Source organism: Eschrichtius robustus, chromosome 1 (genome assembly GCF_028021215.1).
Source record: "Eschrichtius robustus isolate mEscRob2 chromosome 1, mEscRob2.pri, whole genome shotgun sequence".
Classification (NCBI taxonomy): Eukaryota; Metazoa; Chordata; class Mammalia; order Artiodactyla; family Eschrichtiidae; genus Eschrichtius; species Eschrichtius robustus.
The window spans coordinates 188,813,311-188,830,407 of NC_090824.1; positions in this window are offsets into that span (position 1 = coordinate 188,813,311).

The window sequence follows — 17,097 nt, forward strand, 5'->3', positions numbered from 1 at the left end:
TTGAGCTGGGGCATGCTTTAGGGACTGTCTTTGCAAAAGCACTCCTTTTTCTAATGAGATAACAGAGATCCAGAGGGGTTAATTAGCTTGAAGGCTATAAAGTAAATTTGAGGGTAAAAGGAGCCTTCGGCAATCCAAAAGCTCACAGTCGCTCATATAATTAATTGTGGAGGAGGCTAATGTCCAAAATTTCTTCAATATTGACAATAGGACATTGGAGATGGGAGCAATGAAGAGATGGAAACAGGCTGTTAAGAGGAGTATTTTATTAACTTTGGCTACAATGTTGGAATAGTAGCAGTCTCATTTTGAGATAGTATTGATATTTCAGAAGAGCTTTTGGCTGATAGCCATGTAGGTTTTCTATGTGAAATATAGGAGCCAGGCTCTCATTCTGAACAGCATTCTGGGAAGGGCTCAAAGGGACTGGTGAAGTCCAAAGTGAAAACTCTTTTGCATTTATTCAAAACCTCAATTTTGAGTCACTCATATTTTCCAGTCTCCCTCATGGTAGTCTCTCTCACATGAGGAATAAGGAGGAAGAATCAGCAATCTTAATCTCTGTATTTGGGTCCAGAGACCAAGACACAGGGCATTCTGTGACAGAGGCAAAAACCGAACCTGTATCTGCTCTAGAGCATCTCCTGCTTTTTAGTGCTTGTCTGATCATGATACAGGTGACCAGAATCAGTTGGGGAGAGTGAAAAGCCTTGGTCGCTTTGATGGATGATTTGGCCTTTGGCAGGGTCTAAGAAAGTAGGAAAGAGGCAGGTGAGGTGGGTGGAAGGGGCTGGCCAGACTCTTGAAGAAATCGCCCACTCTTGTGAGCTCTCTTGACAAATGTCATGACCTGGTGACTAATTTCTTGCCCTATGAGGGATTATCTAATAGCCCTAGGATTATTTCATTACTCTTAGTATCAATAAGGCAAAGATGTAAGCTTATAATAATTGCATTCTAATAAAATATTCCTTAGATACCAAATGGGTTTAAAACAATTGTCATTATTCATATTACTTTACCCATATAAATCATAGCATTCCATTTAATACCTCCATTTTAATATTATTTGCATAATACTAAAGTATTATTTGAATTTATTAAGAAAGAGATTGTTGAGCAGAAATTCTATGGAAAAAGATGCCAGGAGCTCCTCATATTTTTCCCTTCTTCTTGCCTGGTAGCAGAACCCTGATATTAGTGGGGCACATGCTACCATGATAAAAGACTTACATGGTCCAGGTCCCTTGCAGCCAGGTAGGGTCACATGATTAGGTTCTATTTAAGATGATGTAAACAGAATTATTGTTTGGGACCTTTCAAGAGGTCTTCTAAAAGAGAGGGGTGTGCCCTTTCTCTGCCCCTTCTCCTTCTTGTTGGCTGAACTTACAGGAGATGGATGGAGCTCTAGGAGGACGTTGAACCTAAAAGTAATATGGGAAAATATGGAGCAGAAGAGATATGGGCCCATAGCTGCCTTGAATCCCCTGCTGCTAGACTTCTTTAGGTGACAGAAAAATTCATGTCATTCTCATTTAAGGCACTACTATTTGGGGATCTCTGGATATATTCAGCCACATATAATCCTAAAGAATACAAGTCTTAAAATATTATGAAAAATGTTTAGCCCATATAGAAAAATCATCAAGCAAAAAGTTTGCCAGCAGACACACAAAAATATGATGTCATTGTAAATGGCAGTTTGCCGTAGTAGTTGGAAAGTTTTCACGTCATAATGTTGAGTTTTTGAACCAGATTTCCCCTTAAATGCTTTAAGGGGGGCCTTGAGAGAGGAATGCTGGACCAATAGCTCAGAAAACTCAATTCTGTACCCCCTGAGTCACTTACTGGTGCTGTGCTCTTGAATAAGCCATCGTGACCTTGGTTTGTCTCTCTGTAAAATACAGATTCTGGACTAAGTTGTCTCCATAATTCTTCTAAGCTCTGTGGGCTATAAATTTATAAAATTACCTGTATCCTTTTAAAACCACTAGAACTGTTTCTGGCCCTAGTAAATATAGGTTAACAAAAATACTTACGGAGTGCCTTGTGTATGTAGATGTCACCCAATTTTGCATTATATGGGAAACCTGTGTGTTGGGGAGAAGAGGACGCAGCAAGTCGTAAAATTTTGAATGACCCATGTCTCCTGACTCCTAGTTGAATGCTATCTCTTCTATCCCATGTTCCTTCTCTTACAGAGCTCCACGTATTAAATTGACAGAGGTCTCCTGGCTATGTGGTCTATAGAGCTCTTATTAAATTCCAAAAATTTCATGTAATACCACAAACTACAATTCTACTCTATTATGACTCATCTAAGGCTAATCTGCTTGCTATAACAGTCATTCGACTTCTAATTAACATAAGCTGTGCTTTATCTCACTTATAAAGCTACATGTCAACGAGGGCAAAATAGCCTATTAGTAACTGAATGATCACGTGTCAAAAGAGTTGATGGAACAATTAAATCAGAAAAGACTTTCTGATAGAGACACAGACATAGAGAACAAATGTATGGATACCAAGGGAGAAAGGGGAGAGATGGGATGAGTTTGGAGATTGGGTTTGACATATATACACTACTATGTATAAAATAGATAACTAATGAGAACCTACTGTATAACACAGGGAACTCTACTCAGTGCTCTGTGGTGACCTAAATGGGAAGGAAATCCAAAAAAGGGGGATATATGTATACGTACAGCTGATTCACTTTGCTGTACAGTAGATAGTAACACAACATTGTAAAGCAACTATACTCCAATAAAAATTAATTTAAAAGAAAAAAGAAAAGACTTTCCGGAGGAGGTGAGCTTTGATCTGGAGTTCTAGGGAGGTGACAAATGGGGGTGGTCAGAGAAGTTGGGAAGTCGTGTTAACGGGGCGGCGGTGGTGGGGGTGAGTGGTGTTTGCAAAGGGGCTGAGTTGGGAATGGTCAAGGGCATGTGACAGATGGCAGCCAGGCTGGCTGTGGGGAGTGGGACCTGAGACCTTTTCTTTCTTTCTCTTTGGGCCCTGGCTCTCTTATTAGCATGAAATACACCTTTCAAGCCCAGTGTTTGTTTTGAGTATGGAAGGAGCTCATGGAGAAGAGAGATGGGTGAGAAGCCGACTCTGGTGGAAGTCGTTTTAAAGATACAGAGCAAGGAACGGCAAAATCATCACTGCAAGAATGTGTTCCCTTTGCGCAAAGATATTCTGTTTGCATATTTATGTTTAATGCTTCACTGTGTGCTTATGTGGTGGTGATGAGATAAAGTTGCAGAAGGAACTTCGAATTGCCTGACTTTTGAAAGTTAAGTCAGCTGTGACTTTCCAGTAATAAGGTATCTTCATGGGCTTATTTTTCTGGCAGCTGTGTGTGTGTGCGTGTGTGATGTGTATGTGTGTGAGAGACAGATTTAATGCAAAGGGAATAAGTAGGCAGCTGATTTATTGCAAGCGGTATATTTACCACAGTGTATCATCACTGAAATTATCATAGATATTAGAAGTGGAAAAATGTCCTGGTGTTTAGTGTCAGCTCCTGTCTCCTCCTTTTGCAGCACAAATCTGCCCGACAGAGTCATGATAGTTCCTAAGCACTGATTTGGACTTTGTCACAGGAATAAAGCACAAAGCCACATGTTCAGCACATGAACAGCTGTCTGCAGCAAACTGGATTGGCCAACCCAAAAGGAATGCATGCACATTACAAACCAATGGGATACTGGTTTGTGTTTTCAGTCAGAGGCGTGGAAACAGTTCTCCCTCCTGGGTCCTCTTCCAAGCTTCTCTGCCATCTTGCTTGTGCCTGGTAAATACTTGTGCACATCAACAAACACAAATGACCGAAAAAACCTTGAGAAGAAGGGAGCACTTCCACTTTCCTTCCTTTTTATAGCTAATTTCTTGGATTCCTTTCATCTACTTTCCATGTACCTATCCACACGTACATATATAGCTGCATGAATTTGCTCCACAACAATTGTGTACAAAAACACCACATTGCTGTATGTTTCTGTATCAAACTAAATCTCTGTTTTAGCCTCTGTTGACTAGTGTCGCCTGCTACCCAATATCACTCATTACTGGAGGCTTCTGTCCCTGATCGTGGTATTCTGTGGCTTAGAGGAATTGGGGAAGGACTTCCAACTCTGTAGGCCATTGTGGTCACTGCTGAAATGTGTGTTGTGGTCTGTTGCAAGGCAGGAGGCTCATTTCCCGCTCTGCCAGATGTGGACGTGGGCATCACTCTTCACGTCAATCAAGGCTCCTTGTGCTCAGGCTCCAGCATCCCAGACCATCCCATCAGACATCCTGGACAGTCAGTAGAACGGGGCGGTGGGCAGGCTCTGCAGCACCTCTCCAGTCCCTTTTAATTTCCACTACAGTCTCTTTTAATTTCCAGGTCATTTTTTAAAATAAATTTATTTTATTTATTTATTTTTGGCCGTGTTGGGTCTTTGTTTCTGTGCGTGGGCTTTTCTCTAGTTGCGGCGAGCAGGGGCTACTCTTCCTTGCGGTGCACGGGCTTCTCATTGTGGTGGCTTCTCTTGTTGCGGAGCACAGGCTCTAGGTGCGTGGGCTTCAGTAGTTGTGGCACGCGGGCTCAGTAGTTGTGGCTCGCAGGCTCTAGAGCACAGGCTTAGTACTTGTGGCGCATGGGCTTTGTTGCTCCGCAGCATGTGCGATCTTCCCAGACCAGGGCTCAAACCCGTGTCCCCTACACTGGCAGGCGGATTCTTAACCACTGCGCCACCAGGGAAGCCCTTCCAGGTCATTTTAACCATCTAAGCTCAAAGCCACATCCATCTCTTTGTCTAGTAACAGACTCCAAAGCCTGGGTAGGGTTATTTTTTAAGTTTCTGGAAATTTCTGTTTTCAACTCCTAAATGTACTATTTCTGGGAACCGTGAACTCAGAACCCAAGACTTTGTCTTATCCAGAAGAAAGGGGGCAAAATTTGCCTTATTTTTCCTGGATCCTACTGCAGTAGCAGGAACAAGAATATAAATTCATATTTTAATAGATTATCTTTCCACATACTTATTACAGGAATTTGTGGCAGGTGGGAAGAAAAACAGGATTTTTTGATCAGTGGAAAGTTGGCAAAATTTTTCTTTGTTTTTATTATTGGTGTTGTTTGGTGTTATAAAGTGTAAGAGTTTTCTAAAGGTCAATGTGATAAATTGAGTCACTAACCAGAATTCATTGCTTGTTTATGCATCAAAGACCTACAAACTTGTTCCGTTTATGAATCCAGGTTAATTATTCTTCCAGTCCGGTGGTGTAGCGCAGGATCGTATGTCCCTTGAATGCTTCAAGAAGCAAAATGTTTTGCTTAAACCTCTTACAAGGATGGAGAGGCATTTACAAAAAGCCAAATGAGGAAGTTTTTCCCAGAGAGGTTTGTGAGAATGTGAACGAACTAAGTGTTGATAGTAATGATCTGTGCTTTGCGAATGAGTCCCTCTAGATTACTAAGTTTATCCTTTGATCTGAAGACATGACAGTGATTGAAAAATCAATTAGCACGTACACCATATGTCCAAACAGCCTAAAATAAAGACCAGGGAGGTGATTTTTAAATTTATTAGAAGCCTCCAACCCATGAACCACTCCTTCCCAAATTAAGCAGTGTTAACTATAATGTATGTATACTGTATTCGTTTTCTATTGCTGCTGTAACAAACTGCTGCAAATTTAGTGGCTTAAAACACTCATTTATTATCTTGCAGTTCTCATTTATTATCTTGCAGTAGATCAGGAATCGTGGTACAGCGTGCCTCAACTGGGTCCTCCACTTGAAGTCTCACGAGACAAAATCAAGGTGTTGACAGGGCTGTGTTCCTTTCTTAAAAAATTTATTTATTTATTTATTTGGGCTGCATCGGGTCTCCATTACTGCTTTCAAGCACGTTCTGTTGTTGATCAAATCCACTTCCTTGTGGTTGTAGGACTGTGCTTCCTTGATGGCTGTCAGCTGGGGGCCATCCTTAGCTTCTAGAGGCTCTTTCTCGTCCTGGCACAAGGCCCCTTCCATCACGTGACCCTCTCCATCCCAGAGCCAGTAAAAGCTTTGACTTCTTCTCACACTTAGATCGCTTTGACTTGCTCTTTTGCTGTGTCTCTTGTCTCTAGCTGGAGAAAGTTCTTCACTTTTAAGGGCTCATGTAAGTGAATTAGACCTACCCAGATAATCCACATAGTTTTCCTTATAGCACATAGTTTAAGATGTAATCTTATGCTTTTTGGAAAGAGGAAAATGAAAACTCATTATATTTTAGATATTAAATCATAATACGCTTTCTAGTATTCTAGTTTTTCCACATTAAAATCTCAGCTTTTCCTTATCCTTTGGGTCCCCTTTAAATAGTTTTACGTTCTTAGAAGTCGTATTCATGTTTGCATGTTAATTAATCTGTATTGGTGAGAACACGTATAAATAATATATAACATGTATAATAAAAGAGCAAGTGACTGATAGGAAAACTAACTCTGGCTTTAATGAGGCTGTATTTCAGGCTGCTTTTGGTTATTAAACCTTCTTTAATAACCAAACTATTGCCTTAGTTATTACACTCAGCAGGACTGGTTATTTGATTATGAGATAGTTTCAATATTGGTTTAAATAAAATTGATTTTCATGGACTACGGTTTAGTTCTGAATATCTGTGTATTATTCTGGATTGTAATGCCTTTAGGAAGTAGTGGATAAAGGAAATATCCAATTTGCCATAGATTGAAATGGTGTGCATTGCTCAGGTCTGGTAACATGACTGAGTGGTTTAAAAAAAAAAAAGAAAAGCAAACTTCAGAGTCAGGCAGACAGACCAAATGCTGGCTTCGTTCCTTAGCAGCTGTGTGACCCCAGGCAAGTTGCTCATCCTCTCTGATACTCAGTACCTGCATGTGCAAAATGGGGATATCAATATCAACCTGTGGGAGGGGGGTGTTGGTGAGGATTAAATGAGATTAATGGGAAATCCCTAGAAGCTTCTGCTACGCAGGCAGAGTTCAAAAATTACGATTTACCATTGCCTTTCCTCTCGGGGTCTCTAGTATGCTAATATGTGAACCTCATCCTCAATAGCCAACCTGAATCTGAACCCTAATTTTGTGATGGAAGAGTTGGTCCATTTAGATTTAATATTCTTTTATATTTCTTATTATATTTGAAAAATATTTTCAGTTACATCCTTAGGGTCTACTAAAAGAAGTATTTTGTGATCATTTACTAAAGCAATAATAAAAAATGCTTTCTAAAAAGGATTAGAAATGTGAAGTTTCATAACAGGGCCAGAAACTATAGAATTTTATTATTTATTATACATCGGATTTGTTATTTCAATAGCACATGCTCCTAGTTGAAAGGTCTTACCATAAGAGCTTAGTCATTCTTCTCAAGAGCAGCTAAAATCTCCTTTGTGTTGCATGTTTTCTGGAATAAAAGAAAATAGCTTTCATTGGTGATTTGGATGCAGGATCACCGTCCCGCTGTGGTTCCTTTGGAGTCTCCTTTATAGCGCCTTCCAGATGCCGCTGTCCGTGGTGCTGACCGCCAGACAGGCTGTGCTCCAGTTTGTTATTATATTTGATGGCTCAGGGTTTCTTCCATGCCAGATACCTAAAGAGCTCCCTTTGGTTTGTAGCTGCTGTTCTTCTCTGTTGAGTCTGTGTCATTTTAAGCTCTTCTTAAACTTCCCCAGTTCTCAAAGGGCCACCTTGTTCCTGGTTACTATTTTTTAAATGCTCTTATCCTGTGTCTTGTTTCATGCTGCGGTTCAGAGTTTTTTGAAATGTTTCTTGGCCCAACTCACTCGTGGTTGCTGAGATTTAAGTCCACTCCAGTGGTATCCTCATTCCCTCATTCCACAAACTTTTACTGCTCCCCTCCCTTTTAGAAAAATCTCAGTCTTCCTCCCGTGTTTCTCTTATACTCTCACACTGCAGCCACACTCACAACAATTCAGGGATCAACCACAAGTCCAGGTTGTCACCTGTGCTTCTGACCAACGGGCTATAGATCCTGGGTTCCAACAGTCTCCCTCCATGGATTCCATTAATTTTCTAGAGCAGCTCACAGAGCTCAGAGAAACAGTGTACTTATGAGATTACTGGTTTATTACAAAAAGATATAACTCAGGAACAGCCAGATGGAAGAGTTGTACTAGAGAAAGGTATGGGGAAAGGGCATGAAGCTTCCACGCACTCTCCCAGCACCTCCATGTTTTCACCAATCCAGAAGCTCTCCTAACCTTGTCCTTTTGGGTTTTTATCCAGGCTTCCTTACATAGTCATGATTAATTAAATCACTGGCCATTGGTGATTGATTCAACCTCCAGCCTCTCTCCCCTCCCCAGAGGTTGGGGAGTGGGACTACAAGTTCCAACTCTGCAGTCACATGGTAGGGCCCCTGGCAATCAGTCCCCAACCTTAGGTGACCTAGAGGCTTTCCAAAAGTCACCACATGAACATAACAAAAGACACCTTGGTCACTCTCCTCACTTAGGAAATTCCAAGGGTTTCGGGAGTCTGTACTAGAAACAAGGGATGTTCCATACAAGGAACAGAGATGAAGACCAAATATATATATATTTTTATTATAAATCACAACACTACTCCTCCTAAGTACAGACTCCTGTCATGAGCACTACAGGGAAATAAAAGTGGAATATGACTTGGTACCTGACTTCAAGAAGCTTAGAATCTGGTGAGAGGTGAGGGGGGAGATCAGTAAACAGATTTGGGAAATCGAGGCAGGTATAAAGTAAGTATCGTAGGAGAGGTGCGAGTAGTGTGCTGTGTGAGCCCACAGCAGTGACTCAAGCCTGGCCACAAAGAAGAATCACCTGTGAGGCTTTTAAACATCCTGGTGCACACGCTCAATCCCAGGCATATTCAGAAGCTCTGGGGATGGAGGTCAAGGTATCAGTATTTTGAAATCCCCAGGTGATTCCAGTGTGCAGATACAGTGGAGAACCACTGGCCTAAAGACAAGCCTGACAAATTCCAGTTCTAACTGGCTCTGTGGCAGGGTCATAGCAAAATCTTGGATACCTTTATTTCCGTTTGATTTCATGCACCTCATGCTCCATATTGGATTTAGACGACTACCCGCTTTAGTGTTGGTAGAAGCTTGTATAATTAGTATACACTCAATAAACGCTTGTTTGTTGATAGATGAATACCCACTTGTCTTAATGCCCCCGCCCCTTTAACAACATTTATTGAGCACCTACTGTATTTGGGGATAGAGCAGTTCCAAGTGCTGGGGATAGAGCAGTAAGTGCAGCCATGTCTCTGCCTGGATGCTCTGTTTTCTTCTCCTCCATCAGATCCATCTGGGGAGCTTGTAACAGAGCAACCTCTGCGATGCTTCCCCAGCCTATATTGGAGTCTCTCGGCGTGAAGTCCAGGGATCTTCTTTGTTCACAAGCTGTCCAGATGATTCTGTGCACACGAGAGCCTGAAAGCCCTAACAAGGACTCAGTGCGGACAGAGCAGGGTGAGGAGCGTTGTGGTGCCCCCTGCAGAGAGACTGACTTTCAGGGGAGACAGGAAAGGGTGCTGGGAAGGGGGTGGCCTCTGAGCTGGGTCTTCAAGGATGATTATTGACTCACTTGGAGGAAATGGGAGGGAGAGCATTTCAGGCAAAAGGAAAACTCCTGGTCGAGTCGCAGAGACGAGAATGAACACAGCACGTTGAGGAGACTGGAGGCCATCCGTGAGGAGCCATTTGTAATTTTAAGTTAATTAACCTTTATTGATTTCCTGCAATATTCTGAGCACTGCATACGAGGAGTGTAAAACTGCTCAAGGAAAAGGGTGTTACTGGGTCTGGCTCTGAGCTTTTGTTTGGTTCGGCAGAGCGATGCCCTGTCACTGCCAAGCTCTGGAAGTCTGCCAAGAACCCAGGTTCATGGGGTTGTAAAGCCACAGGTGGGGGTGGCAGTGTCTCTGTGGGAAAGGCACAGAGCTCTGGCTTGTGTCACCAGGATCACCTCTTCCTGATGCATCTCCAAACCTCTGAAGGCTCTGAAGGAGGAAGAGTCTGGTCTGGGAGGGTAGGCATGGAGGTTGGCTGGCAAGACACTCGTGGAGGTCACTGCTGGTGATCCGATGAAATTGGTGGTTTGCTTTATAACACTATGAATGCTGGGCTATAAACATTCTCAGTAAAACAGACTTTGGAAGCCTAACCTGGAATTCTAACCACTGTTTATAACTTTTTGTCTTGGGAAAGAGTAAACCATGGTCCAAAAACTAAATTGTTTTTGAGGAACAATAGCTATTTATTGATTACTTAGTAGGCACCAGGCCTCCAATGCTCTGAGCTTTACATTTTCTTTTTGTTACCACTCGTCGACGTCTCTCCCCAGCCCTCTGAGAGATGTGGTGTTATTCTGTCTGCTTTACAGATTGTGGGGCTTGTGAGTGACAGAGTTGGGATTTGAATCCAGGTACATGTAGCTATTAGAAACTGAGTGTGTAACAACCGTGCCAGGCTGCTTCTGGAATGTGGTTTTTTACTAAATTGGTGATTTCCTTTGCCTTCTTATTTCACATACACATCCCACAGTGTCTATAGATTTCTTGGTGAGTAGTTAACCATAAAACAGATTGACAATAAATAAAATGCCCCAGAATAAGTTGGAAGAAAAATACTGCTTTCTCTCTTTTATCCTTCTACATTACTCACATTTGTATACAAAGTCTACAAAGTCCTTCTTCCCAAGTACTTTCACTTAGGAATGCCAGATAAAGGGGTAAGAAAATGTAACATTATTCAATTTGGCAGGAATTGCAGCTAAAGTGGAATATCAGATCCCTCTGTTCCAAGGAGTGTTTTCAGATACAGTGGCTATAAGATGATTCTGATTCTGTAAAACAAAGTTTATAAGGTTAGGATGAATTCAACTGAGTTATGAAAACAAGTGCTGTGATTTGCTAAGTCTAGACCTTGATCATCTGTTTTTTTTCCCCCTGATACCTAGATAATTGCCTGGGGCTTGAATCATGGTTTACGCTTAGCCATCTGATTGTTTGCAATACCTGAAGGGAAAGGTAAACTGTCAGTTCTGTCAATTCTGTTTGTAGGTATCATCTCCACAGGTGAAACATAGAGGCTTCTTAGGTGAGAACTTGCAGCTGAAATATACAAAAGGGGAAAACTGCAGAAACAAAATTCCTTCACAGTGATCTGGTGTTTCAGTAATATTCAGTTATTAAATATTTGCTCTTTTTTACTCAAAAGTTTAATTATTTGCACATTTACAATTTTCTGCTTGGCTGGACATTTAATCCAACTGTTTTATATTTATTCATTGCATAGTCTAAACATGGTCTCACTTTCTAAACTATGACTGATCTTTAGAGTCATTTGATATGGTTTAATTGTGTCATATTATTGAAATAATACTCTCCTGAGTGCCTTCTGTGTACCAAGTATTTGTAATTTTCTCATCCATGTGGTAATTTCAGGTACCAAAGGGTTGACAAAAAGTATTGCACAGTTGTTAGACATTTCAAAATATTTATAGTGAAGATATGAATTTACATGACCTCTGAGTAAAAAGAAATTAATTGAGCTCCTGCTGTGAAACTAAATAAATCAGTGGGAAGAAAAATGGTAGGGTTTACTAGCGGAAGTAATTAGATCAAAGGATTCTTCTGTATTGTGCTAAGTTGCCTCTGTTTGTTTCTGAATGTCTGCTGATGTTTAAATTTCTGAGCTGCCAGACTTTTACTATTTTGCCAACAACGTTTTCTCTATTTCAAGTGTTACTGGAAAACTAATCAGGTGCAGTAATTCATTTAACGACAGAATGATTCAATAGTTTCAATCTTCCGTAAAATCTCCCTTATTCTTCATTCTTAAGGTAAATTATCAATTTATGGGTCTTTGCAGAAAAGCATTTATTTCTCTTTGCTCCCTTAAAAAGGAGAGTTCTCTGCACTCAAATTTGTTTTGAGGTAAGATGTTCCACCTGCGGAGCCCTGTGCTGAGATATTACTAATACTTCTTTGACAACCAGCTCTAAGATGGTAGTCCAGTATGATAATTACATGGCCTTGTTTAAAATTGCATGTAATCAAAATAATGCAGTCTTGATAGAAGATGGCCTTGTCCAGGACTGACTGAGAAGAATTCAGTTGTAGAAGTTGTGTGCTTGCCTATTGCTGTGATAAAGGGTCCAGGGTTTTGCTTTCTGGAACCTTCGCTCTGCCTCACCTACTCACCTAGATCCCAGTCTTCTGATGGGCAACATGCAGATTTGCCCTTACAGGCATGTGTAATACCCATAAGTATATGTGTATAATCACATATATATGTATATATGCTTAATGACCAGAGGAAGTACTAACCACACATGAAAACTGCGGATTTCACGTCAAGGCTGGACAGCTCCTCCAGTGCTCAGAGGTACTGAGTGTGGCACAGGGCTTGTGGTTGAGGGAGTGGGATGGGGTGGGCAGGAGACACCACTCTGTAGAGCCCTGAACCGAGTTGATCCCCTACTTCTAGAACTTGTCTTCTCTGCTGATTCTTGGATAATTGGCTACTTCCCTCCAAACAGCTGGGGACCCTCTCGACTTCTGCACGCCACCACTGTTGCCCAACTCTCTGCACAGCTGCTTTTCCAAATCCTCACTTGTATACCTAAGGAATTTTTTATTATAAATGCAATATGTGTATTGATAATAAAATTTGAATAGTACAGAGATGATCATATAGAAAATAAATATCTCCTTCCCTAGCCAGATCCTCAGTCTCCAATTTTCTTTTTCAGTTCTTGTCGTTACCTCCATAGTCATCCCAGATAATGTGCTGATGCTTCCACCTCTTGATTTATCATTATATACTATACTATTTAACTTTAAACAATGTATATTGATTCCCTGCCATGAAATATGAGGAATTTAGTATGCTTGTGCTATTTCTTAAAAGGTTTTATTCTTATTAATGATCCATTTATTAATTGCTTTTATAACTTTAAGTAATATACGTAAATCTTTTTCTTTTTTCTATACATTCTTTTTTTATATTCTTTTCCATTATGGTTTATCACAGGATATTGAGTATAGTTCCCTGCACTATACAGTAGGACCTTGTTGTTTATCCATTCTAAATGTAGTAGTTTGCATCTAGCAACCCCAAACTCCCAGTCCATCCCTCTCCCTCCCCCGCCTCCTCCTTGGCAACCACAAGTCTGTTCTCTATGTCTATGAGTCTGTTTCTGTTTTGTAGATAGGTTCATTTGTGTCATATTTTAGATTCCACATATAAGTGATATCATATGGTATTTGTCTTTCTCTTTCTGACTTACTTCACTTAGTATAATAATCTCTAGTTGCATCCATGTTGCTGCAAATGGCATTATTTCATTCTTTTTAATGGCTGAGTAGTATTCCATTGTATATATGTACCACATCTTCTTTATCCATTCATCTGTTGATGGACATTTAGGTTGTTTCCATGTTTTGGCTATTGTGAACAGTGCTGCTATGAACATAGGGATGCATGTATCTTTTATAGTTTTGTCTGGGTATATTTCCAGGAGTGGGATTGCTGGATCATATGGGAATTCTACTTTTAGTTTTCTGAGGAACCTCCATACTGTTCTCCATAGTGGCTGCACCAGTTTACATTCCCACCAACAGTGTAGGAGGGTTCCCTTTTCTCCACACCCTCTCCAGTATTTATTTGTAGACTTTTTAATGATGGCCATTCTGACTGGTGTGAGGTGGTACCTCATTGTAGTTTTGATTTGCATTTCTCTACATAAATTTTTTCTTAATACATCAACCTTAGGCACTGTACCTAGACTCCTCAATATATCTGTAAAATGGGGATAACTATAATACCTACTTTATAAGGCTGTTATAAGAATTAAATGAAAGAGTCCTTTTAAAGTGTTTAGCAAGGGTCTGGCACTTAGTGAATTCTCAGTGTATTTGGCCAGTATTCCATGTGGGCAATCCGCACCCTTCGGCTCTTCACTGCTCTCACTAAACATCCACCTCAGTCAGCTGCAGTGTGACTTGCACATTATCAGTATTTCCGTACATTCTCAGCTGCAGCTTTCAGCATTGACCTAAAAGCAATTGCTTGCCTTCACCTGATGACTGGGGTCATCAGCTCTTTAACAGCTTTGTTACACGTGAAGACATTCTCTTGGGGCCATTTGCTTTTCTCTTCCAATTTGGACCGATTACTTTCTGGACTGTGGCATAGTCATCCTGGTTATGTTATGTAAAATGATCAGGGAAGGACTTGCTGGAAAAGTGATACTCAAGCAAAGACCTGAACTAGGGAGAGGAGAATTCTAAGCAGAGGAAACAAGTGCAAAGACCTTGAGGCAGAAGGACCTTTGCCTACTTGGGGCACAGCAAGGGGGCCAGCATGGCTTGAGTGAGTGGAGCGAACAGTCTGGGTGGAAGTGATGGAGGTTATAAGTGTTTTGAAGGTTCAACTAAATGGATTAGATGTGGAATATGGTAGAGAGGAATTAAGAACCACTCCAATAATTGTGTTCTAATCAGTTGGAATGATTGGGTTGCTCTTCACTAAGATGGCGAAGAATTCGGGAAGAGCAGCTTTGGGCCATGTGGGGTCGGGGTGGGGTGGCAGGAAGCAGCAGAGAGCAAGAGTTCAGTTTTGGAAGTGTTTATTTAGAATGCCTACAAGATATCCAAGCGGGGATGTGAAGTGGGAAGTTGGGAATATGCTCTGGGGTTTGGGGCAGACATCTAATCTGGGAGTTGAATATGTGGTCATTAGGCCATGAGATGAGTGAAGTAATGGAGGGAGAGAGTGTGAGCAGAGAAGAGAATAAATAGGGCCAAGGGTCACATTCTTGGTTATGCCCACGTTTGGGTGGCGGGGGGGGGGGGGGGGCGGAGATGAAGAAGAGCCAATAAAGAAGATGAGAAAGAGGCCATTGAAATAGGAGAAGAAGGATGGAGTATATGAAGCCAAGTGAAGAAAGCATTTCAAGAGGAAAGAGTAAAAGAATTGCAAAGAGGATTAAGGAAAAAGTAGAAGAAGAAGAGAGGGATAAAAGACAGAATGTTAACAATAGGAAAAAGAATATGAGGGTTGAGAGCTGACTTCTGGGTTTAGTAAAGTGCAGCTCATTGGTAAACTTCATAAAAGCTAAGTGGTTTTAATTTAGCTTCTCTAAGGAGTAAAGAGGGACCATCCCCAATCCTTGGGGCATTTTTATTCCCAGAGATGATGAACAGTCTACTGCCTGCTAGCACCTGCATTAGCGCTCAGCAGGACTGTGCTTTAGCCATGAATGTTTCCGCTCTGTTCTGGTCCAGGGTGATATTTACTTCTTTAAAAGCCTGGCTATGTTGTTTTTGTTTCTCTTTTTCTATTTGGTCGCATTGACATGTGTTTAGAGACGTGGGAGTGTGACAAAGTGTGAATCTATTATACCATTTTGACTGAAATTTTTTTCTGCTATATTTTTACGTTCTTTACTAAATGTTCCTTTTATCTTCCAGCCTCACCTGCCTCACCATTAAGGATGTAATTTTTGTGGTCACTTTCTCAAATGGAGAGCCTTTTTTTCTCCACTCCATATAGAATTGGGTTGGTGAAGTTGGTGTCTTACTACATTACACTGCCACTAAAAGTCACTTCTCCCTCATTTATGCTCGTCTCATTTGACATATCCCCCTCTGTTCCTTCTAGTGTTTGTTACTTATCGACCTCCTGGCCACTCCCTGTTATGGGCTGAATTGTGTCTCCCTCTCCAAATTCATACCAAAATCTTAAGCCCCCAGTATCTTAGAATGCAACTGTATTTGAAGATAAGGTCTTTATTTTTTCTTAAATTTTTATTGGAGTATATTTGATTTACAATGTTGTGTTAGTTTCTGCTATACAGCAGAGTGAATCAGTTATACATACACATATATCCACTCTTTTTTAGATTCTTTTCCCATATAGTTCATTACGGTGTATTGAGTAGAGTTCCCTGTGCTATACAGTAGGTCCTTATTAGTTATCTGTTTTCTATATAGTAGTGTGTTATGTGTCAATCCCAATCTTCCAGTTTATCCCTCCCTCCCTTTTCCCCCTGGTAACCATAAGTTTGTTTTCTACATCTGTGACCCTATTTCTGTTTTGTAAATAAGTTCATTTGTACCATTTTTTAGATTCCACATATAAGCGATATCATGATATTTGTCTTCCTCTGTCTGACTTACTTCACTTAGTATGATAATCTCTAGGTCCATCCATGTTGCCGCAGATGTCATTATTTCATTCTTCTTTATGGCTGAGTAATATTCCATTATATATATGTACCACATCTTCTTTATCCATTCATCTGTCAATGGACATTTAGGTTGCTTCCATGTCTTGGCTATTGTAAACAGTGCTGCAGTGAGCATTGGGGTGCATGTATCCTTTCGAATTATGGTTTTCTTTGGGTATATGCCCAGGAGTGGGATTGCTGGAACATATGGTAGTTCTATTTTTAGTTTTTTAAGGCAACTCCATACTGTTCTCCATAGTAGTTGTACCAATTTACATTCCCATCAACAGTGTAGGAGGGTTCCCTTTGGAGATAAGGTCTTTAAAGAGGTGACTAAGGTTAAATAAGGTCATTCAGATGGGCCTTAATCCAGTATGATTGGTGTCCCTATAAGAAAAGGAAATGAGGACACAGACATACAGAGGGAAGATCGTGTGAAGGCATAGGGAGAAAACAGCCACCTGCCCTGCCAACACCTTGATCTTAAACTTCTAGGCTCCAGAATTGTGAGAAAATAAATTTCTCTTTTTTAAGCCACCCAGTGTATGGTACTTCATTACGGCACCCCTAGCAAACTAAGAGATACCCCCTCACTCACAGAAGATTCTGGCACTTAGTTCACAGACCTTCTTTCCACCCACTGCCCTGCCCTCCTCCTCACCAACTTCAATGTCAGTAGAAAAGGTCCTTTCATCTCCGAGATCCTCTTTTACTCTGCTCAAGCCAAGCACTCCCAGGGCCATTCATTCTCTGGTTTTCACTCAGAACAGTTTCACCTTTGAAATGACACATCCCCCTTTCCAGCAATCTCATTCAATTATTTTTTAATATACTGGTT